At 42.5% G+C, this 24,065-nt stretch overlaps 14 non-coding genes across 14 annotated transcripts; all 14 read left to right on the top strand.

The window, feature by feature from the left end:
- The first annotated feature begins 8,352 nt into the window (after positions 1–8,352).
- Positions 8,353–8,426, top strand: trnan-guu (transfer RNA asparagine (anticodon GUU)). Its single transcript has one exon. It is a non-coding gene; the product is annotated as a tRNA-Asn (tRNA).
- A 998-nt stretch (positions 8,427–9,424) lies between these two features.
- Positions 9,425–9,498, top strand: trnan-guu (transfer RNA asparagine (anticodon GUU)). Its single transcript has one exon. It is a non-coding gene; the product is annotated as a tRNA-Asn (tRNA).
- A 997-nt stretch (positions 9,499–10,495) lies between these two features.
- On the top strand, positions 10,496–10,569 carry trnan-guu (transfer RNA asparagine (anticodon GUU)). Its single transcript has one exon. It is a non-coding gene; the product is annotated as a tRNA-Asn (tRNA).
- Positions 10,570–11,567: 998 nt separating this feature from the next.
- Positions 11,568–11,641, top strand: trnan-guu (transfer RNA asparagine (anticodon GUU)). The gene has a single exon. It is a non-coding gene; the product is annotated as a tRNA-Asn (tRNA).
- A 998-nt stretch (positions 11,642–12,639) lies between these two features.
- trnan-guu (transfer RNA asparagine (anticodon GUU)) lies at positions 12,640–12,713 on the top strand. The gene has a single exon. It is a non-coding gene; the product is annotated as a tRNA-Asn (tRNA).
- Positions 12,714–13,710: 997 nt separating this feature from the next.
- On the top strand, positions 13,711–13,784 carry trnan-guu (transfer RNA asparagine (anticodon GUU)). The gene has a single exon. It is a non-coding gene; the product is annotated as a tRNA-Asn (tRNA).
- Positions 13,785–15,854: 2,070 nt separating this feature from the next.
- On the top strand, positions 15,855–15,928 carry trnan-guu (transfer RNA asparagine (anticodon GUU)). Its single transcript has one exon. It is a non-coding gene; the product is annotated as a tRNA-Asn (tRNA).
- Positions 15,929–16,925: 997 nt separating this feature from the next.
- trnan-guu (transfer RNA asparagine (anticodon GUU)) lies at positions 16,926–16,999 on the top strand. Its single transcript has one exon. It is a non-coding gene; the product is annotated as a tRNA-Asn (tRNA).
- A 998-nt stretch (positions 17,000–17,997) lies between these two features.
- trnan-guu (transfer RNA asparagine (anticodon GUU)) lies at positions 17,998–18,071 on the top strand. Its single transcript has one exon. It is a non-coding gene; the product is annotated as a tRNA-Asn (tRNA).
- A 998-nt stretch (positions 18,072–19,069) lies between these two features.
- On the top strand, positions 19,070–19,143 carry trnan-guu (transfer RNA asparagine (anticodon GUU)). Its single transcript has one exon. It is a non-coding gene; the product is annotated as a tRNA-Asn (tRNA).
- A 996-nt stretch (positions 19,144–20,139) lies between these two features.
- Positions 20,140–20,213, top strand: trnan-guu (transfer RNA asparagine (anticodon GUU)). Its single transcript has one exon. It is a non-coding gene; the product is annotated as a tRNA-Asn (tRNA).
- A 995-nt stretch (positions 20,214–21,208) lies between these two features.
- On the top strand, positions 21,209–21,282 carry trnan-guu (transfer RNA asparagine (anticodon GUU)). The gene has a single exon. It is a non-coding gene; the product is annotated as a tRNA-Asn (tRNA).
- A 998-nt stretch (positions 21,283–22,280) lies between these two features.
- Positions 22,281–22,354, top strand: trnan-guu (transfer RNA asparagine (anticodon GUU)). Its single transcript has one exon. It is a non-coding gene; the product is annotated as a tRNA-Asn (tRNA).
- A 996-nt stretch (positions 22,355–23,350) lies between these two features.
- trnan-guu (transfer RNA asparagine (anticodon GUU)) lies at positions 23,351–23,424 on the top strand. The gene has a single exon. It is a non-coding gene; the product is annotated as a tRNA-Asn (tRNA).
- Positions 23,425–24,065: the final 641 nt, after the last annotated feature.

Here is a 24,065-nt window from a genome sequence, read left to right as displayed (position 1 = left end):
CAAGTGCAGGGAAGAATGAACGGAACATTTTCTGTGTGCCCACTAAAAATCTGACAGGAAGAGGCGGGTCTAATAGATTATTTATGACATCACAAATCAGATCGAAGCCTCTCATGGTCCAAAATACAATGTAGTCGAGTATCTACACGCACACACGTTATACATGTATCTGTGTAATATTGCAAGTGTCAATGTCTTGACGTTGTTAAACTCACTTTGAATAACTGGTGCTAAAGAGACAAGATAAAACTACTTTGCATAAATTCTCATTTTGTGCATGTTGTTAGAAGCAAATTTAAGAGATAATATCAGTCAGCTGAAGTCAAGACTACACCAGCAAGGAGAACTCGGGTGTTCAAGCTGAATTATTATTCAATATTAAATAAAAATATCACATCGATCAATATTTTTAAATGACAGTTATCTTAAAGTACAACCCCCCCCCCCCAAAAGAAAACACCACCCTGGACCTGTTATTACTGCCGAGTTCAGTTCGATACATGACCTGAAGCAGAGGCAGAAATAATCCCACAAACAGGCACGTGCTTACAAGCTTGTCCTTAACCCAATGAAGAGGGAACGTAAGGACGACCACAAGCACCAGAGGGTAAATGCAGGAATCAATCAATAGAATGGCTAGTGAGATCATCTCAAGTCCACGGATCAACCAGGCATTCTTGAACTGCTTCACTGACACTCACAGACACCAATTGTATGCTAAGCTTCAAGCCAAAACACAAGCCATGACATCCGTATGAAGACGGGTACAAAATCAATGCAAGTTACTTTTGTTGATGATTCCTTTAATTGTGAAAGATTATTAGATGAGTATTATTAAATATTTATACTGATATAAAGTATTGAGTCCATAATCCTTTCAAATGAAACGTTGAGAGTTCTGAGTGCTTTTCCCCCAAATGTTCATCCCCCAGCTGTGAATGTGTTAGCAAACCTCCTCAGTAATCAGATGTAACATCTAAGTCCAAAAGCTTTTATTTTCATAATGTGTCAGATGTACTGCACCCATTTGTTCCCAAACAAGATCGCAAGCTAACAAGTATAATTATGACCATGTATGATGAAGAAAATGTAACGAAAGCAAACAATACTGCACTCTACAAACACTAAAACACATTCTAACATTAAATACTTTCCCAATTTAGGTTTCGGTAAAGGAATTATTCCATTGGGTTAGAAGTTAAAGTATTCTAAACTGATCAGCTGACACCGCATTTGATTATACAAACTATTGGAAACGATGCTCTCGGTGAAAAATAATGTGAATTAAGACACGTTTGCCTGCAGACTGAACTGGCTGCTCAGAGACGCAAAGTTAACCAAAGTTAAAATAAACATAAGTTGCAAATGATAAGTTGAGTTTGCTGTTTTTGGATACAGCTTATATTTCAAATTAGAATTCAGCACAGCACCGGAAATGTCAAAAGTTGCGCCGTCAGACCAGCAGCTCCTCCATGTGTTGGAGTGTCTCGCTCTGCATACGAGTAACTCTGCAGTGCCTGCTGTCGCTGCTCTGAACAATACCCCCAAAGGGATCTGGTGGTGTGACATGAAAGGATCTAAATATGTGATGAGTTATTAAGTGAGCCTTAAATCAAGCCCTTATGCAATGTAAACATAGTTTTACTCTGCTTGCACCTTTAACGTAACATCTCAGATTTCGAGATGAGGGAAAACAAAACAAAACAATTGGACGCTTGCTGTAGAATAAGAGCTGTGAAGAGACAACACAACTAGACCAGGCCGGACACACCATAAGAAACCATACTAAAGTGGCTCCATGAGGGCACTGTGGACAGTTTTCGAAAACACCTGGTTGGTGTGCATCCAGAGTGAAGTGTCTGAAGTATCTATTCAGTGATCTGAAGGGCAGCAGAGCATCTTTACACTGGCAGAGCAGACTCCTCCAGGAGCACAAGCAGAATTTTAATGCCGTTATGCTCACCTCCGTCCTCTCTCCTCCCTGAAACATACAAGGGCAACGCTGCATTAATCATGGATTCACATCCCTCCTCCTTTTCTCTCACCTATCTGCAAACACACACGCACTTATGCTTTTCCGTTTCTCTCCCTCTCCCTCTGCCTCAAAAACGCACCGTCTTTTCCACAATGAGTGACACCATTAAAGACACCTGTTTGACACAGTCCATATAATTTAAATGTCACTGAACCTTCAAGGCACAAGATTGTTTAATTCACGTAATTAGATTGTCTGCTAATGATAAATGAGCAAAAGTCCCTGAACCAAACAAGAACATACTGCTTAATCTAACATATTATCTTTTGAGCTATGCCCCCTCCAAATGTGCACAAGTACGTACACCCACACACCCACGTTGTCATTTTCTGCTCCACCGCTCTGAGCAAAATAAATGGCAAAGAGGGTGTTGGGTCTCCGAGTTCCATTTCAAAAATCACATCAAGAGAAATTTTCAAATGCAGAAAATGGTAAACGACCATCTGCGAAGATAGCCAGGATTTTCAAATATTCAAGCCATTCCATGAAGGTTCAAGCTTCTGCATGTCAGCATCGCACCAGGCTGCAAAATAAAAGTGCCAACAGCCCAAAGTGAAGAGATGATGTAATATGTGCAAAGACACGATGAGATCTCATTTTACTCTGTATTAATGGATGTGGCAGGGGGAGACAAACAGCCCTTTGCCAGGCAATTTGGCCAATTAGCTGTGTTAACCCTGAATGACACCAAGAGGACACTGCACTACCCAGAGGCAATAACTCTGAGAATGGAACTGAACCCGAATCACATTTTCTTCTTTCCCTTGAAATACAGAATCATTTCAACTGTGAGGAACAATCTGATGAGTGCTGAGCGCTCATTTTCAGGGTCAGTCAGAATCAGTTTTGGGGCAGAACAAGGTGTCTTTTAAAAGACCACTGTTCTGCAAAAAAAATTGACCATTCATTGACTGTTCTGGCTGTTCCGAGTTCAACATCTTTAAAGTCAGAGCATGAATGTGCAGCATAACTGCCCTTATTGTAAATAAACATTGCACTCACTGCAGTCTGACACATGTATATATATATGTATATATATATATATATATATATATATATATATATACATATATATATATTTGATAGAGCTTATATATTTATTCAATTGAGGGGAGAAAAAAACCGTCTGGTTGATTTTTTGCATTTCTGTTCAGGAACACATTACAGGAAAGCTTTTATCCCTTTGTTGCCATCCCTTCTAACAACATTGAGAAGGCTGTACCATGGAACATTTCAGCTGTTGCTGAAGGCATAGAGCAGTATGGAGACGCCGATGCAAAAGACTTTTTTTTTTTTTTTTGCACGGTTATGTCTTAAGTGGCATTTGTGAATGTAACACCATACTGCTATATGGCTTGACGAGGGCTTTTTTTAACAGGAAACTCTTGACCGTGGGGGTCATGTCATATCTATACCACCACTGAAGAACCTTGGAGTCATTTCTGACCAGCTAATTTTGACCAACATCCATCTTTTATCTTATCTAATGAAGACAACCAAAGCACCATGTCTCAGCATCCTTCTGACAAACTGGTCCATGCTTTCATCACATCTAGACTCGACAGTTGCAGTCCCATTTTAGCTGGGTGCCCAAACAACAGCTTTTAAATAAATTGAACCAAAATGCTGTGGCAAGTGCACTGACTCATGCCACTAAGAGAGATCACATTTCTCCTGTCTTAGCCTCTTTACATTAGCTCCCTGTGAAATTCAGAGCAGATTTTAAAATCCTTCTTACACATTCAAAGCCCTGAATGACCTAGCTCCATCTTATCTGAAGAGCTTATTGTTTCCTACCGTCCCACTAGAGCTCTTTGCTCTCAGACAGCAGGGGCCAGATTCATAGAACTCCGTGTACACAGTCTTTTCACCAGATTTATGCAGCTGTGTGTCTCTCCTTTATAAAGCTCAATCGCAGAGAAGCTATATGCATGCGAACAAACCTGATTCCCATTACCATTTTTAACCATGAATGGATACAGGCATTCACCTAATTAATCATTTGCATATCAAGACATAATTTGCACCACAAATAAATAAGCACGGCGTTAAAGCAACATTACACAAGGAGCTTATAGAACATAAAACTGAGACACACGTCAGTGAAGCGATGAAAAAAAGGAATCTTTGATGCATTCGGTGACCTCGGCTCTGTAATCACAAACGGAGCAAAAACTGCTGAACTGAGAAAGTAACTGATGTACAGATGAGTCATGACATGCTCTTAAACAGCCCTGGGGGAGCCTCAAGTCCCATTAGAGAGGTCTTCCATTGGCAATTCAGGTGAGAACATTTGTTTTTTGTTTAATAGAAGCCACAATTACTGTGAGTAGGAGTATATTGTGAAAGTGACAATGAGAAACAACATCTGGGGGAAACAAATCCAGAAGAATACAGAGGAAGCTCTGTGAGGTTGTCAGTTTTATTTAATAGTAAATCGAGTTGCCTCTTTTTCCACTACCGCCTCACTCCAGGGTTACATTGCTATGAAAATGGGGGCACAGTCGCTCTGACGGATACGTGAGGGCGCACAGCCTTCCTTTATAAATAGCAGTTTGTGAGCAGGAAAAGGCGAACACATGGTTTTATGCGCATGCATCATTTATGTATCTAGCCCTAGGCCTACTGGTGGTTCCCAGTGTTTGTAGTTTTCAGGCCCCTTTTGTGAAACCACCTGTCGGTCTGGGTTAGAACGCAGACATCTGTCCTGTCTCAAGTGTAAAAAAAAAAAAACCTTTTCCGCACCATTTGTCTAAAAATGCTCCATTTACTTTGAATGTTTTTGCTTTTATTTTGAACTAGTTGCTTTTATTGCCATTTGTCTTAATATTTTATTGCAATTTTGAATGTCTTTTATCTGCAACTCTTTTGATACTGTTTTGCATTTGTGCTTGAGTAGCGCTACACAAATAAAAGTGAGTTTACGCATAATTTTGGAACAGATGTGATGATATAGGACACTGAATTGTTGGTGAAGATCGATGACGTGCTGGCAAATTTAAATTAAGCCATCTCAATGCGGGGAACAGAGAAGAAATGACAGTGATTGCACACTTTTTCAGCCTTTATAGTGATACATATGTAACGTTTTACACGGGGAAAAACCAACGTACCTATCTCACAATTTGTTGAGATGTCGGTTTCGATTGTACAATTACACAAAACTGGCTTGACACATTGAGCTGGTACAGTTTTTAAGCTTGACCTTTCTTCAGAGAGGTTGTCAAAGGTTATAGTCAGGAATCGTGCTCTCAGTCATAGTGACATAGGTCAGTGTCGGGTTATGGAATGGGCTCCCTACCGCTTCTTTTCACCTGTCTGCTAATTAATTTAATTCGAATGTGTAATTTTCACTATGTGAGAATAATAATACTAATAATAGTATTTCACCCCTGCAAGGTAATATCAAAGCAATTTCACCTCGTACCAGGCATCAACAACCTACAAACGTAGACACATGTCAGATGGACAGGATGATCAATAGTCCTTTATTGCTGTAGCAGGTTGAGAGTGAGAGGCCATGTTTAGGCAGTAATGCGCCCATTACTCCGATCGATACAGAAAACTGCTCATTTGAATAAAGGTCATAAAAGAGATATATGATGCCCTTGTTTTAGTGTCTTAGCAGCAATGGGACTTGAGTGAATGCAGTCGAAACCATCAGCATAACCACATAAACTATCAATTCATCAAGTGAATAATTTGGCAGCAAACATATTCCGATCAATACTAAAATACAGCAGATCAGAGGTGCTACTGTCCTTCAGAAGGGTCAGAAAAAGAAAGGCTTTAAAAAAAAAAGAGGCACACACGGATGGACTTGGAGATGACAAGTGAGCTCCAAAAAGAGAACTGTGTGGGAATGATAATGGAAAGTGGAAAATGGACCTCTGGAGAGGGATATTGGAAGCAAGATTGAAGTTGAGTAAGAGCCGAGGCAGAGTGCAGGCAGCAGAGAAAAATGCGGCGTGGAGGGATGAGAAGCTTTAAGAAAAACAGAGTGGATGGAGGGATACTTTAATGCACTGATGTATTCCTGCAATATGAAATGTTGGCATGCCACAAAAAAAAAAAATTTAATAAATAAAAGTTGTTTTTTTTTTACGTTGGAAAGCCAAATATGTGCCTACCAATCATGAATACGGTACTTTGCCATTTAGTGTCAAAACACAGTTATAACAGGTTTCTTCAAACGTATTTAGTGTGATGATGATTTTTTTCATGCTAATGGTAGACAGATGGCATTTTAAAAAAAACAGATGTACTGTAAAAGCTGAAGGGGCATGGATTAAAAGTAGAGGGGTTTAAAGAAAAACTACAGAAAACTTGTAAGAGAATGACCCTTCTACACCACAGGACCAAGGGCATGGTTGGTTTCTGCTGCCATGAGGTGAACAAAAAAGGGGAAAAAAAATAATTAAAAAAAAGCTCAGCATGGTAGCATGACAGACATTTGTGTTCCATCCACATTGGCTCAATTTAACCTCCACAAACAGGTATACTACCTGTGGAGACGCAATTAGAAAGTCATTAGCTGCCGACAGACTGGGGGCTAATTGCTGCCACGGGGGAATGCCAAAGTGGGAGGATTCAATGTACAAGGACAAGAACACACAGTAAAATCCATCAACATTTTGTACAAGGACTGGAGGCTGTCTTTGGGTCTTTTTTGCTTGGTTCGTTTGTTTTTTCTTGTTATGATATTTCAACCCTTTTCTTTTCCCCTGTTTTTGTGCTATATGAATACAGCTGACCTTACCTTAAATTTCAATGTGCAGAAATGTCTTATTTGTTTTTCTGGCAGACACAGTAGCTCAGAGGCTATGCTACCGATTCTGTTGTGGACATCTATTCGTGTCTAATTATCAGCCACCAAGTATTCAGAAAAAAAAAATCACTCAGATCATAGACAAGATACTTTCCCATGACAAGAGCAATAGATCAACAGCAGAAATGTGAATCGACGCTGTCACTACATTTGAGAACTCTGCCACAGGCCAGCTCTACAAAACAGCAATGTGACTTATTAACAAACGAGCGTATCTCAGATTTCCCCCCTTATGTGACCTTCATGAGAGACGGATCAAGGGATAACTCCTGCAACTTAAGACTGTAGTTGAAGATTTGGGTGTGCTATGCAAAAATAACCACTGTGATTTTTGCTTGAGGTACTTTATCATGCTTTGACATATAAAACTGTTGGGAGCTCCTAACTGTTAACACTGCTGGAATTCAATATATTGTGATAGCAACGCTCAGTGTTACAGAAAAGAGTTTCTGTGCACGAATCTGAGACAAATTTCCTCAGTTTAGATTCTTTTAAAAAAGTGTGTATTTCACTATACTGTACATGAAGCCAGAGACTGGGGTCACACACATGTTTATGTGTCTGAATGATAATGCATCCACTTTCATATCACTCTCAGCAAAATGAGAAATGCACTGCTGGCCAGCAGGCTGAGCCAACGACTGTATGCTGTTGAGGAGGCTTTACTTTACTGCTGCCACGTCTTTATAACACGGTCTCCACATATATCTCTTTAACAAGATTTAAGGTGCAAAAGCATGCTGAGCTGTTTGATGAGAGATATTACAACTGTGTTGTAACTGGATGGTAATTTTGCTGTATACCACTTCCTACTTTTAGGTTCAAGTTTGACATTGATTAGCAGCAGTTCACTAAAGTTTCATCACGCAAATATACAGAACTCTTGCATCCACTGCCATGTGGGGGTGGTCAAGGTCGAGGGCACACCCACAGCCAGAGGAAACAAGGAATAGTCTCTGTGGTGCAGTAGTTTAGCCCATTTGGCTGCTAACTGGAAGGTTGGTGGTTCAAGCCCACCCAGGGGTGTCTTGATTTATGTGTAATAAGTGAGTTAACGCAAACATTCTGCCACCAAGAACACTCTTCTAACCCAATATATACGCTCCTTAGCAAAAAGTATTTCTCGAAGGGAGACCTGTTAAGTGCAGTGGAATGGAAGACTGAAGCTGGAGGCTCCTCTATTTTTTGTAAAAATTGCACAAGCAAAGTGAAAAAAGACCCTTTTTATTATATTGCTATGAAAGTCACACACAAACAAAGAAAAAAATCAAAGGCTTAGAGACCTAATGAGGGCACTTGGGAAAATTTTGACATTAAATCTCTTTCTTTCACAAGTCAGACCAGCAAGTTATTGACTACTTGTTGTGTGCTACTTTACTTCAAAGCAGATATCAGCCTCATGGCAAGCATTTTGGGATCGAGCAAACACTGGAATGAAGGGATGAGGGGCGGGAATGATCGAGGCCACGCCCACCAAAACCAAAAACAAGTCTCTGTGGCGCAATTGGCCAGCGCGTTCGGCTGTTAACTGAAAGGTTGGTGGTTCAAGCCCACCCAGGGACGAGTTTATTTACAATCAGATTGTGGGTAACGTAGACATACTGCTGCCATGTGTTTGGAACACGGTCTCCACATGTATCTCTTTCTACGGGCTGCAGCCTTGTCCTTCACAACCAAGTTAAATGTTTACCTATATACTGGTCAGCAACCAGTTGTAGCTTTGGTAGCAAATCCAAAGCCGCCGGGGTAACGTGTCCTTCTGAACCCTCAAGTTATCCTGTAAGTCATTTGGTTAACAATATTTAAGGTGCAAAAGCATGCTGAGCTGTTTGATGAGAGATATTACAACTGTATTGTAACTGGCTGGTAATCTTGCTGTATACCACCTCCTACTTTTAGGTTCAAGTTTGACATTAATCAGCAGCAGATCACTAAAGTTTCATCACGCAAATATACAGAACGCCAGCATCCACTGCCACGAGGGGGCGGTGAAGGTTGAGGGCACGCCCACTGCCAGAGAAAGCAGTACGTTATTCCATTTGGCTACTAACTGAAAGGTTGGTGCTTCGAGCCCAGCAAGGGGTGTCTTGATTTATGTGTAATAAGTGAGTTAACGCAAACATTCTGCCACCAAGAACACTCTCCTAAACCATTATATACGCTCCTTAGCAAAAAATATTTCTCGAAGGGAGACCTGTTAAGTGCAGTGGAATGGAACCTTCATTTGGAAGACTGAAGCTGGAAGCTCCTCTGTCTTTTGTCAAAATTGCACAAGCAAAGTGAAAAAAGACCCTTTTTGTTATATTTCTATGAAAGTGACACACAAACAAAGAAAAAAATCAAAGGCTTAGAGACCTAATGAGGGCACTTGGGAAAGTTTTGACATTAAATCTCTTTCTTTCACAAGTCAGACCAGCAAGTTATTGACTACTTGTTGTGTGCTACTTTACTTCAAAGCAGATATCAGCCTCATGGCAAGCATTTTGGGATCGAGCAAACACTGGAATGAAGGGATGAGGGGCGGGAATGATCGAAGCCACGCCCACCAACAACAAAAACAAGTCTCTGTGGCGCAATTGGCCAGCGCGTTCGGCTGTTAACTGAAAGGTTGGTGGTTCAAGCCCACCCAGGGACGAGTTTGTTTACAAACAGATTGTGGGTAACGTAGACATAATGCTGCCATGTGTTTGCAACACGGTCTCCACATGTATCTCTTTCTACGGGCTGCAGCATTGTCCTTCACAACCAAGTTAAATGTTTACCTATCAACTGGTCAGCAACCAGTTGTAGATTTGGTAGCAAATCGTAAGCCGCGGGGTAACGTGTCCCACTGAACCCTCAAGTTATCCTTTAAATCATTTGGTAACAATATCTAAGGCGCAACAGCATGCTGAGATGTTTGATGAGAGATATTACAACTGTATTGTAACTGGCTGGTAATCTTGCTGTATACCACCTCCTACTTTTAGGTTCAAGTTTGACATTAATCAGCAGCAGATCACTAAAGTTTCATCACACAAATATACAGAACGCCAGCATCCACTGCCACGAGGGGGCGGTGAAGGTTGAGGGCACGCCCACTGCCAGAGAAAGCAGTACGTTATTCCATTTGGCTGCTAACTGAAAGCTTGGTGCATCGAGCCCAGCAAGGGGTGTCTTGATTTATGTGTAATAAGTGAGTTAACGCAAACATTCTGCCACCAAGAACACTCTCCTAACCCATTATATACGCTCCTTAGCAAAAAATATTTCTCGAAGGGAGACCTGTTAAGTGCAGTGGAATGGAACCTTCATTTGGAAGACTGAAGCTGGAGGCTCCTCTGTCTTTTGTCAAAATTGCACAAGCAAAGTGAAAAAAATACCCTTTTTGTTATATTTCTATGAAAGTCACACACAAACAAAGAAAAAAATCAAAGGCTTAGAGACCTAATGAGGGCACTTGGGAAAATTTTGACATTAAATCTCTTTCATTCACAAGTCAGACCAGCAAGTTATTGACTACTTGTTGTGTGCTACTTTACTTCAAAGCAGATATCATCCTCATGGCAAGCATTTTGGGATCGAGCAAACACTGGAATGAAGGGATGAGGGGCGGGAATGATCGAAGCCACGCCCACCAAGAACAAAAACAAGTCTCTGTGGCGCAATTGGCCAGCGCGTTCGGCTGTTAACTGAAAGGTTGGTGGTTCAAGCCCACCCAGGGACGAGTTTATTTACAATCAGATTGTGGGTAACGTAGACATAATGCTGCCATCTGTTTGGAACACGGTCTCCACATGTATCTCTTTCTACAGGCTGCTGCCTTGCCCTTCACAACCAAGTTAAACGTTTTCCTATCAACTGGTCAGCAACCAGTTGTAGGCTTGGTAGCAAATCGTAAGCCGCGGGGTAACGTGTCCCACTGAACCCTCAAGTTATCCTTTAAGTCATTTGGTAACAATATTTAAGGTGCAACAGCATGCTGAGATGTTTGATGAGAGATATTACAACTGTATTGTAACTGGCTGGTAATCTTGCTGTATACCACCTCCTACTTTTAGGTTCAAGTTTGACATTAATCAGCAGCAGATCACTAAAGTTTCATCACGCAAATATACAGAACGCCAGCATCCACTGCCACGAGGGGGCGGTGAAGGTAGAGGGCACGCCCACTGCCAGAGAAAGCAGTAGGTTAGCCCATTTGGCTGCTAACTGATAGGTTGGTGGTTCAAGCCCAGCAAGGGGTGTCTTGATTTTTGTGTAATAAGTGAGTTAACGCAAACATTCTGCCACCAAGAACACTCTCCTAACCCATAATACACGCTCCTTAGCAAAAAAATATTTCTCGAAGGGAGACCTGTTAAGTGCAGTGGAATGGAACCTTCATTTGGAAGACTGAAGCTGGAAGCTTCTCTGTCTTTTGTCAAAATTGCACAAGCTAAGTGAAAAAAGACCCTTTTTGTTATATTTCTATGAAAGTCACACACAAACAAAGAAAAAAATCAAAGGCTGAGAGACCTAATGAGGGCACTTGGGAAGAATTTGACATTAAATTTCTTTCATAAGTCAGACCAAGTTATTGACTAGTTGTTGTGTGCTACTTTACTTGTTACCTTCACAGCATATATCAACCTCATGGCAAGCATGTTGGAATCGAATAAACACTGGAATGAAGGGGTGAAGGGCGGTAATGATCGAGGCCACGCCCACCAGCAACAAACACAAGTCTCTGTGGCGCAATCGGCCAGCGCGTTCGGCTGTTAACTGAAAGGTTGGTGGTTCGAGCCCACCCAGGGACGAGTTTGTTTACAATCAGATTGTGGGTAACGTAGACATACTGCTGCCATGTGTTTAGAACACGGTCTCCACATGTATCTCTTTCTACAGGCTGCGGCCTTGTCCTTCACAACCAAGTTAAACGTTTTCCTATATACTGGTCAGCAACCAGTTGTAGCTTTGGTAGCAAATCGAAAGCCGCCGGGGTAACGTGTCCTTCTGAACCCTCAAGTTATCCTGTAAGTCATTTGGTTAACAATATTTAAGGTGCAAAAGCATGCTGAGCTGTTTGATGAGAGATATTACAACTGTATTGTAACTGGCTGGTAATCTTGCTGTATACCACCTCCTACTTTTAGGTTCAAGTTTGACATTAATCAGCAGCAGATCACTAAAGTTTCATCACGCAAATATACAGAACGCCAGCATCCACTGCCACGAGGGGGCGGTGAAGGTTGAGGGCACGCCCACTGCCAGAGAAAGCAGTACGTTATTCCATTTGGCTACTAACTGAAAGGTTGGTGCTTCGAGCCCAGCAAGGGGTGTCTTGATTTATGTGTAATAAGTGAGTTAACGCAAACATTCTGCCACCAAGAACACTCTCCTAAACCATTATATACGCTCCTTAGCAAAAAATATTTCTCGAAGGGAGACCTGTTAAGTGCAGTGGAATGGAACCTTCATTTGGAAGACTGAAGCTGGAAGCTCCTCTGTCTTTTGTCAAAATTGCACAAGCAAAGTGAAAAAAGACCCTTTTTGTTATATTTCTATGAAAGTGACACACAAACAAAGAAAAAAATCAAAGGCTTAGAGACCTAATGAGGGCACTTGGGAAAGTTTTGACATTAAATCTCTTTCTTTCACAAGTCAGACCAGCAAGTTATTGACTACTTGTTGTGTGCTACTTTACTTCAAAGCAGATATCAGCCTCATGGCAAGCATTTTGGGATCGAGCAAACACTGGAATGAAGGGATGAGGGGCGGCAATAATCGAAGCCACGCCCACCAACAACAAAAACAAGTCTCTGTGGCGCAATTGGCCAGCGCGTTCGGCTGTTAACTGAAAGGTTGGTGGTTCAAGCCCACCCAGGGACGAGTTTGTTTACAAACAGATTGTGGGTAACGTAGACATAATGCTGCCATGTGTTTGCAACACGGTCTCCACATGTATCTCTTTCTACGGGCTGCAGCATTGTCCTTCACAACCAAGTTAAATGTTTACCTATCAACTGGTCAGCAACCAGTTGTAGATTTGGTAGCAAATCGTAAGCCACGGGGTAACGTGTCCCACTGAACCCTCAAGTTATCCTTTAAATCATTTGGTAACAATATCTAAGGTGCAACAGCATGCTGAGATGTTTGATGAGAGATATTACAACTGTATTGTAACTGGCTGGTAATCTTGCTGTATACCACCTCCTACTTTTAGGTTCAAGTTTGACATTAATCAGCAGCAGATCACTAAAGTTTCATCACACAAATATACAGAACGCCAGCATCCACTGCCACGAGGGGGCGGTGAAGGTTGAGGGCACGCCCACTGCCAGAGAAAGCAGTACGTTATTCCATTTGGCTGCTAACTGAAAGCTTGGTGCATCGAGCCCAGCAAGGGGTGTCTTGATTTATGTGTAATAAGTGAGTTAACGCAAACATTCTGCCACCAAGAACACTCTCCTAACCCATTATATACGCTCCTTAGCAAAAAATATTTCTCGAAGGGAGACCTGTTAAGTGCAGTGGAATGGAACCTTCATTTGGAAGACTGAAGCTGGAGGCTCCTCTGTCTTTTGTCAAAATTGCACAAGCAAAGTGAAAAAAATACCCTTTTTGTTATATTTCTATGAAAGTCACACACAAACAAAGAAAAAAATCAAAGGCTTAGAGACCTAATGAGGGCACTTGGGAAAATTTTGACATTAAATCTCTTTCATTCACAAGTCAGACCAGCAAGTTATTGACTACTTGTTGTGTGCTACTTTACTTCAAAGCAGATATCATCCTCATGGCAAGCATTTTGGGATCGAGCAAACACTGGAATGAAGGGATGAAGGGCGGGAATGATCGAAGCCACGCCCACCAAGAACAAAAACAAGTCTCTGTGGCGCAATTGGCCAGCGCGTTCGGCTGTTAACTGAAAGGTTGGTGGTTCAAGCCCACCCAGGGACGAGTTTATTTACAATCAGATTGTGGGTAACGTAGACATAATGCTGCCATCTGTTTGGAACACGGTCTCCACATGTATCTCTTTCTACAGGCTGCTGCCTTGCCCTTCACAACCAAGTTAAACGTTTTCCTATCAACTGGTCAGCAACCAGTTGTAGGCTTGGTAGCAAATCGTAAGCCGCGGGGTAACGTGTCCCACTGAACCCTCAAGTTATCCTTTAAGTCATTTGGTAACAATATTTAAGGTGCAACAGCATGCTGAGATGTTTGATGAGAGATATTACAACTGTATTGTAACTGGCTGGTAATCTTGCTGTATACCACCTCCTACTTTTAGGTTCAAGTTTGACATTAATCAGCAGCAGATCACTAAAGTTTCATCACGCAAATATACAGAACGCCAGCATCCACTGCCACGAGGGGGCGGTGAAGGTAGAGGGCACGCCCACTGCCAGAGAAAGCAGTAGGTTAGCCCATTTGGCTGCTAACTGATAGGTTGGTGGTTCAAGCCCAGCAAGGGGTGTCTTGATTTATGTGTAATAAGTGAGTTAACGCAAACATTCTGCCACCAAGAACACTCTCCTAACCCATAATACACGCTCCTTAGCAAAAAAATATTTCTCGAAGGGAGACCTGTTAAGTGCAGTGGAATGGAACCTTCATTTGGAAGACTGAAGCTGGAAGCTTCTCTGTCTTTTGTCAAAATTGCACAAGCAAAGTGAAAAAAGACCCTTTTTGTTATATTTCTATGAAAGTCACACACAAACAAAGAAAAAAATCAAAGGCTGAGAGACCTAATGAGGGCACTTGGGAAGAATTTGACATTAAATTTCTTTCATAAGTCAGACCAAGTTATTGACTAGTTGTTGTGTGCTACTTTACTTGTTACCTTCACAGCATATATCAACCTCATGGCAAGCATGTTGGAATCGAATAAACACTGGAATGAAGGGGTGAAGGGCGGTAATGATCGAGGCCACGCCCACCAGCAACAAACACAAGTCTCTGTGGCGCAATCGGCCAGCGCGTTCGGCTGTTAACTGAAAGGTTGGTGGTTCGTGCCCACCCAGGGATGAGTTTGTTTACAATCAGATTGTGGGTAACGTAGACATACTGCTGCCATGTGTTTAGAACACGGTCTCCACATGTATCTCTTTCTACAGGCTGCGGCCTTGTCCTTCACAACCAAGTTAAACGTTTTCCTATATACTGGTCAGCAACCAGTTGTAGCTTTGGTAGCAAATCGAAAGCCGCCGGGGTAACGTGTCCTTCTGAACCCTCAAGTTATCCTGTAAGTCATTTGGTTAACAATATTTAAGGTGCAAAAGCATGCTGAGCTGTTTGATGAGAGATATTACAACTGTATTGTAACTGGCTGGTAATCTTGCTGTATACCACCTCCTACTTTTAGGTTCAAGTTTGACATTAATCAGCAGCAGATCACTAAAGTTTCATCACGCAAATATACAGAACGCCAGCATCCACTGCCACGAGGGGGCGGTGAAGGTTGAGGGCACGCCCACTGCCAGAGAAAGCAGTACGTTATTCCATTTGGCTACTAACTGAAAGGTTGGTGCTTCGAGCCCAGCAAGGGGTGTCTTGATTTATGTGTAATAAGTGAGTTAACGCAAACATTCTGCCACCAAGAACACTCTCCTAAACCATTATATACGCTCCTTAGCAAAAAATATTTCTCGAAGGGAGACCTGTTAAGTGCAGTGGAATGGAACCTTCATTTGGAAGACTGAAGCTGGAAGCTCCTCTGTCTTTTGTCAAAATTGCACAAGCAAAGTGAAAAAAGACCCTTTTTGTTATATTTCTATGAAAGTGACACACAAACAAAGAAAAAAATCAAAGGCTTAGAGACCTAATGAGGGCACTTGGGAAAGTTTTGACTTTAAATCTCTTTCTTTCACAAGTCAGACCAGCAAGTTATTGACTACTTGTTGTGTGCTACTTTACTTCAAAGCAGATATCAGCCTCATGGCAAGCATTTTGGGATCGAGCAAACACTGGAATGAAGGGATGAGGGGCGGGAATGATCGAAGCCACGCCCACCAAGAACAAAAACAAGTCTCTGTGGCGCAATTGGCCAGCGCGTTCGGCTGTTAACTGAAAGGTTGGTGGTTCAAGCCCACCCAGGGACGAGTTTGTTTACAAACAGATTGTGGGTAACGTAGACATAATGCTGCCATGTGTTTGCAACACGGTCTCCACATGTATCTCTTTCTACGGGCTGCAGCATTGTCCTTCACAACCAAGTTAAATGTTTACCTATCAACTGGTCAGCAACCAGTTGTAGATTTGGTAGCAAATCGTAAGCCACGGGGTAACGTGTCCCACTGAACCCTCAAGTTATCCTTTAAATCATTTGGTAACAATATCTAAGGTGCAACAGCATGCTGAGATGTTTGATGAGAGATATTACAACTGTATTGTAACTGGCTGGTAATCTTGCTGTATACCACCTCCTACTTTTAGGTTCAAGTTTGACATTAATCAGCAGCAGATCACTAAAGTTTCATCACACAAATATACAGAACGCCAGCATCCACTGCCACGAGGGGGCGGTGAAGGTTGAGGGCACGCCCACTGCCAGAGAAAGCAGTACGTTATTCCATTTGGCTGCTAACTGAAAGCTTGGTGCATCGAGCCCAGCAAGGGGTGTCTTGATTTATGTGTAATAAGTGAGTTAACGCAAACATTCTGCCACCAAGAACACTCTCCTAACCCATTATATACGCTCCTTAGCAAAAAATATTTCTCGAAGGGAGACCTGTTAAGTGCAGTGGAATGGAACCTTCATTTGGAAGACTGAAGCTGGAGGCTCCTCTGTCTTTTGTCAAAATTGCACAAGCAAAGTGAAAAAAATACCCTTTTTTTTATATTTCTATGAAAGTCACACACAAACAAAGAAAAAAATCAAAGGCTTAGAGACCTAATGAGGGCACTTGGGAAAATTTTGACATTAAATCTCTTTCATTCACAAGTCAGACCAGCAAGTTATTGACTACTTGTTGTGTGCTACTTTACTTCAAAGCAGATATCATCCTCATGGCAAGCATTTTGGGATCGAGCAAACACTGGAATGAAGGGATGAGGGGCGGGAATGATCGAAGCCACGCCCACCAAGAACAAAAACAAGTCTCTGTGGCGCAATTGGCCAGCGCGTTCGGCTGTTAACTGAAAGGTTGGTGGTTCAAGCCCACCCAGGGACGAGTTTATTTACAATCAGATTGTGGGTAACGTAGACATAATGCTGCCATCTGTTTGGAACACGGTCTCCACATGTATCTCTTTCTACAGGCTGCTGCCTTGCCCTTCACAACCAAGTTAAACGTTTTCCTATCAACTGGTCAGCAACCAGTTGTAGGCTTGGTAGCAAATCGTAAGCCGCGGGGTAACGTGTCCCACTGAACCCTCAAGTTATCCTTTAAGTCATTTGGTAACAATATTTAAGGTGCAACAGCATGCTGAGATGTTTGATGAGAGATATTACAACTGTATTGTAACTGGCTGGTAATCTTGCTGTATACCACCTCCTACTTTTAGGTTCAAGTTTGACATTAATCAGCAGCAGATCACTAAAGTTTCATCACGCAAATATACAGAACGCCAGCATCCACTGCCACGAGGGGGCGGTGAAGGTAGAGGGCACGCCCACTGCCAGAGAAAGCAGTAGGTTAGCCCATTTGGCTGCTAACTGATAGGTTGGTGGTTCAAGCCCAGCAAGGGGTGTCTTGATTTATGTGTAATAAGTGAGTTAACGCAAACATTCTGCCACCAAGAACACTCTCCTAACCCATAATACACGCTCCTTAGCAAAAAAATATTTCTCGAAGGGAGACCTGTTAAGTGCAGTGGAATGGAACCTTCATTTGGAAGACTGAAGCTGGAAGCTTCTCTGTCTTTTGTCAAAATTGCACAAGCAAAGTGAAAAAAGACCCTTTTTGTTATATTTCTATGAAAGTCACACACAAACAAAGAAAAAAATCAAAGGCTGAGAGACCTAATGAGGGCACTTGGGAAGAATTTGACATTAAATTTCTTTCATAAGTCAGACCAAGTTATTGACTAGTTGTTGTGTGCTACTTTACTTGTTACCTTCACAGCATATATCAACCTCATGGCAAGCATGTTGGAATCGAATAAACACTGGAATGAAGGGGTGAAGGGCGGTAATGATCGAGGCCACGCCCACCAGCAACAAACACAAGTCTCTGTGGCGCAATCGGCCAGCGCGTTCGGCTGTTAACTGAAAGGTTGGTGGTTCGAGCCCACCCAGGGACGAGTTTGTTTACAATCAGATTGTGGGTAACGTAGACATACTGCTGCCATGTGTTTAGAACACGGTCTCCACATGTATCTCTTTCTACAGGCTGCGGCCTTGTCCTTCACAACCAAGTTAAACGTTTTCCTATATACTGGTCAGCAACCAGTTGTAGCTTTGGTAGCAAATCCAAAGCCGCCGGGGTAACGTGTCCTTCTGAACCCTCAAGTTATCCTGTAAGTCATTTGGTTAACAATATTTAAGGTGCAAAAGCATGCTGAGCTGTTTGATGAGAGATATTACAACTGTATTGTAACTGGCTGGTAATCTTGCTGTATACCACCTCCTACTTTTAGGTTCAAGTTTGACATTAATCAGCAGCAGATCACTAAAGTTTCATCACGCAAATATACAGAACGCCAGCATCCACTGCCACGAGGGGGCGGTGAAGGTTGAGGGCACGCCCACTGCCAGAGAAAGCAGTACGTTATTCCATTTGGCTACTAACTGAAAGGTTGGTGCTTCGAGCCCAGCAAGGGGTGTCTTGATTTATGTGTAATAAGTGAGTTAACGCAAACATTCTGCCACCAAGAACACTCTCCTAAACCATTATATACGCTCCTTAGCAAAAAATATTTCTCGAAGGGAGACCTGTTAAGTGCAGTGGAATGGAACCTTCATTTGGAAGACTGAAGCTGGAAGCTCCTCTGTCTTTTGTCAAAATTGCACAAGCAAAGTGAAAAAAGACCCTTTTTGTTATATTTCTATGAAAGTGACACACAAACAAAGAAAAAAATCAAAGGCTTAGAGACCTAATGAGGGCACTTGGGAAAGTTTTGACTTTAAATCTCTTTCTTTCACAAGTCAGACCAGCAAGTTATTGACTACTTGTTGTGTGCTACTTTACTTCAAAGCAGATATCAGCCTCATGGCAAGCATTTTGGGATCGAGCAAACACTGGAATGAAGGGATGAGGGGCGGGAATGATCGAAGCCACGCCCACCAAGAACAAAAACAAGTCTCTGTGGCGCAATTGGCCAGCGCGTTCGGCTGTTAACTGAAAGGTTGGTGGTTCAAGCCCACCCAGGGACGAGTTTGTTTACAAACAGATTGTGGGTAACGTAGACATACTGCTGCCATGTGTTTGGAACACGGTCTCCACATGTATCTCTTTCTACGGGCTGCAGCCTTGTCCTTCACAACCAAGTTAAATGTTTACCTATCAACTGGTCAGCAACCAGTTGTAGGTTTGGTAGCAAATCGTAAGCCGCGGGGTAACGTGTCCCACTGAACCCTCAAGTTATCCTTTAAGTCATTTGGTAACAATATCTAAGTTGCATCAGCATGCTGAGATGTTTGATGAGAGATATTACAACTGTATTGTAACTGGCTGGTAATCTTACTGTATACCACCTCCTACTTTTAGGTTCAAGTTTGACATTATTCAGCAGCAGATCACTAAAGTTTCATCACGCAAATATACAGAACGCCAGCATCCACTGCCACGAGGGGCCGGTGAAGGTCGAGGGCACGCCCACTGCCAGAGAAAGCAGTAGGTTAGCCCATTTGGCTGCTAACTGAAAGGTTGGTTGTTCAAGCCCAGCAAGGGGTGTCTTGATTTTGTGTAATAAGTGAGTTAACGCAACCATTCTGCCACCAAGAACACTCTCCTAACCCATAATACACGCTCCTTAGCAAAAAATATTTCTCGAAGGGAGACCTGTTAAGTGCAGTGGAATGGAACCTTCATTTGGAAGACTAAAGCTGGAGGCTCCTCTTTCTTTTGTCAAAATTGCACAAGCAAAGTGAAAAAAGAACCTTTTTATTATATTTCTATGAAAGTCACACACAAACAAAGAAAAAAATCAAAGGCTGAGAGACCTAATGAGGGCACTTGGGAAGAATTTGACATTAAATTTCTTTCATAAGTCAGACCAAGTTATTGACTACTTGTTGTGTGCTACTTTACTTGTTACCTTCACAGCAGATATCAACCTCATGGCAAGCATGTTGGAATCGAATAAACACTGGAATGAAGGGGTGAAGGGCGGGAATGATCGAGGCCACGCCCACCAACAACAAAAACAAGTCTCTGTGGCGCAATTGGCCAGCGCGTTCGGCTGTTAACTGAAAGGTTGGTGGTTCAAGCCCACCCAGGGACGAGTTTATTTACAATCAGATTGTGGGTAACGTAGACATACTGCTGCCATGTGTTTGGAACACGGTCTCCACATGTATCTCTTTCTACGGGCTGCAGCCTTGTCCTTCACAACCAAGTTAAATGTTTACCTATCAACTGGTCAGCAACCAGTTGTAGGTTTGGTAGCAAATCGTAAGCCGCGGGGTAACGTGTCCCACTGAACCCTCAAGTTATCCTTTAAGTCATTTGGTAACAATATTTAAGTTGCATCAGCATGCTGAGATGTTTGATGAGAGATATTACAACTGTATTGTAACTGGCTGGTAATCTTGCTGTATACCACCTCCTACTTTTAGGTTCAAGTTTGACATTATTCAGCAGCAGATCACTAAAGTTTCATCACGCAAATATACAGAACGCCAGCATCCACTGCCACGAGGGGCCGGTGAAGGTCGAGGGCACGCCCACTGCCAGAGAAAGCAGTACGTTATTCCATTTGGCTACTAACTGAAAGGTTGGTGCTTCGAGCCCAGCAAGGGGTGTCTTGATTTATGTGTAATAAGTGAGTTAACGCAAACATTCTGCCACCAAGAACACTCTCCTAAACCATTATATACGCTCCTTAGCAAAAAATATTTCTCGAAGGGAGACCTGTTAAGTGCAGTGGAATGGAACCTTCATTTGGAAGACTGAAGCTGGAAGCTCCTCTGTCTTTTGTCAAAATTGCACAAGCAAAGTGAAAAAAGACCCTTTTTGTTATATTTCTATGAAAGTGACACACAAACAAAGAAAAAATCAAAGGCTTAGAGACCTAATGAGGGCACTTGGGAAAATTTTGACATTAAATCTCTTTCTTTCACAAGTCAGACCAGCAAGTTATTGACTACTTGTTGTGTGCTACTTTACTTCAAAGCAGATATCAGCCTCATGGCAAGCATGTTGGAATCGAATAAACACTGGAATGAAGGGGTGAAGGGCGGGAATGATCGAGGCCACGCCCACCAACAACAAAAACAAGTCTCTGTGGCGCAATTGGCCAGCGCGTTCGGCTGTTAACTGAAAGGTTGGTGGTTCAAGCCCACCCAGGGACGAGTTTATTTACAATCAAATTGTGGGTAACGTAGACATAATGCTGCCATGTGTTTGGAACACGGTCTCCACATGTATCTCTTTCTACGGGCTGCAGCCTTGTCCTTCACAACCAAGTTAAACGTTTTCCTATATACTGGTCAGCAACCAGTTGTAGCTTTGGTAGCAAATCGAAAGCCGCCGGGGTAACGTGTCCTTCTGAACCCTCAAGTTATCCTGTAAGTCATTTGGTTAACAATATTTAAGGTGCAAAAGCATGCTGAGCTGTTTGATGAGAGATATTACAACTGTATTGTAACTGGCTGGTAATCTTGCTGTATACCACCTCCTACTTTTAGGTTCAAGTTTGACATTAATCAGCAGCAGATCACTAAAGTTTCATCACGCAAATATACAGAACGCCAGCATCCACTGCCACGAGGGGGCGGTGAAGGTTGAGGGCACGCCCACTGCCAGAGAAAGCAGTACGTTATTCCATTTGGCTACTAACTGAAAGGTTGGTGCTTCGAGCCCAGCAAGGGGTGTCTTGATTTATGTGTAATAAGTGAGTTAACGCAAACATTCTGCCACCAAGAACACTCTCCTAAACCATTATATACGCTCCTTAGCAAAAAATATTTCTCGAAGGGAGACCTGTTAAGTGCAGTGGAATGGAACCTTCATTTGGAAGACTGAAGCTGGAAGCTCCTCTGTCCTTTGTCAAAATTGCACAAGCAAAGTGAAAAAAGACCCTTTTTGTTATATTTCTATGAAAGTGACACACAAACAAAGAAAAAAATCAAAGGCTTAGAGACCTAATGAGGGCACTTGGGAAAGTTTTGACTTTAAATCTCTTTCTTTCACAAGTCAGACCAGCAAGTTATTGACTACTTGTTGTGTGCTACTTTACTTCAAAGCAGATATCAGCCTCATGGCAAGCATTTTGGGATCGAGCAAACACTGGAATGAAGGGATGAGGGGCGGGAATGATCGAAGCCACGCCCACCAAGAACAAAAACAAGTCTCTGTGGCGCAATTGGCCAGCGCGTTCGGCTGTTAACTGAAAGGTTGGTGGTTCAAGCCCACCCAGGGACGAGTTTGTTTACAAACAGATTGTGGGTAACGTAGACATACTGCTGCCATGTGTTTGGAACACGGTCTCCACATGTATCTCTTTCTACGGGCTGCAGCCTTGTCCTTCACAACCAAGTTAAATGTTTACCTATCAACTGGTCAGCAACCAGTTGTAGGTTTGGTAGCAAATCGTAAGCCGCGGGGTAACGTGTCCCACTGAACCCTCAAGTTATCCTTTAAGTCATTTGGTAACAATATTTAAGTTGCATCAGCATGCTGAGATGTTTGATGAGAGATATTACAACTGTATTGTAACTGGCTGGTAATCTTGCTGTATACCACCTCCTACTTTTAGGTTCAAGTTTGACATTATTCAGCAGCAGATCACTAAAGTTTCATCACGCAAATATACAGAACGCCAGCATCCACTGCCACGAGGGGCCGGTGAAGGTCGAGGGCACGCCCACTGCCAGAGAAAGCAGTAGGTTAGCCCATTTGGCTGCTAACTGAAAGGTTGGTTGTTCAAGCCCAGCAAGGGGTGTCTTGATTTTGTGTAATAAGTGAGTTAACGCAACCATTCTGCCACCAAGAACACTCTCCTAACCCATAATACACGCTCCTTAGCAAAAAATATTTCTCGAAGGGAGACCTGTTAAGTGCAGTGGAATGGAACCTTCATTTGGAAGACTAAAGCTGGAGGCTCCTCTTTCTTTTGTCAAAATTGCACAAGCAAAGTGAAAAAAGAACCTTTTTATTATATTTCTATGAAAGTCACACACAAACAAAGAAAAAAATCAAAGGCTGAGAGACCTAATGAGGGCACTTGGGAAGAATTTGACATTAAATTTCTTTCATAAGTCAGACCAAGTTATTGACTACTTGTTGTGTGCTACTTTACTTGTTACCTTCACAGCAGATATCAACCTCATGGCAAGCATGTTGGAATCGAATAAACACTGGAATGAAGGGGTGAAGGGCGGGAATGATCGAGGCCACGCCCACCAACAACAAAAACAAGTCTCTGTGGCGCAATTGGCCAGCGCGTTCGGCTGTTAACTGAAAGGTTGGTGGTTCAAGCCCACCCAGGGACGAGTTTATTTACAATCAGATTGTGGGTAACGTAGACATACTGCTGCCATGTGTTTGGAACACGGTCTCCACATGTATCTCTTTCTACGGGCTGCAGCCTTGTCCTTCACAACCAAGTTAAATGTTTACCTATCAACTGGTCAGCAACCAGTTGTAGGTTTGGTAGCAAATCGTAAGCCGCGGGGTAACGTGTCCCACTGAACCCTCAAGTTATCCTTTAAGTCATTTGGTAACAATATTTAAGTTGCATCAGCATGCTGAGATGTTTGATGAGAGATATTACAACTGTATTGTAACTGGCTGGTAATCTTGCTGTATACCACCTCCTACTTTTAGGTTCAAGTTTGACATTATTCAGCAGCAGATCACTAAAGTTTCATCACGCAAATATACAGAACGCCAGCATCCACTGCCACGAGGGGCCGGTGAAGGTCGAGGGCACGCCCACTGCCAGAGAAAGCAGTACGTTATTCCATTTGGCTACTAACTGAAAGGTTGGTGCTTCGAGCCCAGCAAGGGGTGTCTTGATTTATGTGTAATAAGTGAGTTAACGCAAACATTCTGCCACCAAGAACACTCTCCTAAACCATTATATACGCTCCTTAGCAAAAAATATTTCTCGAAGGGAGACCTGTTAAGTGCA

Source organism: Leuresthes tenuis, unplaced genomic scaffold, assembly GCF_036924035.1.
Source record: "Leuresthes tenuis unplaced genomic scaffold, fLeuTen1.0.hap1 SCAF_5, whole genome shotgun sequence".
Taxonomy (NCBI): domain Eukaryota; kingdom Metazoa; phylum Chordata; class Actinopteri; order Atheriniformes; family Atherinopsidae; genus Leuresthes; species Leuresthes tenuis.
This window is presented reverse-complemented; position numbering and strand designations above follow the sequence as displayed.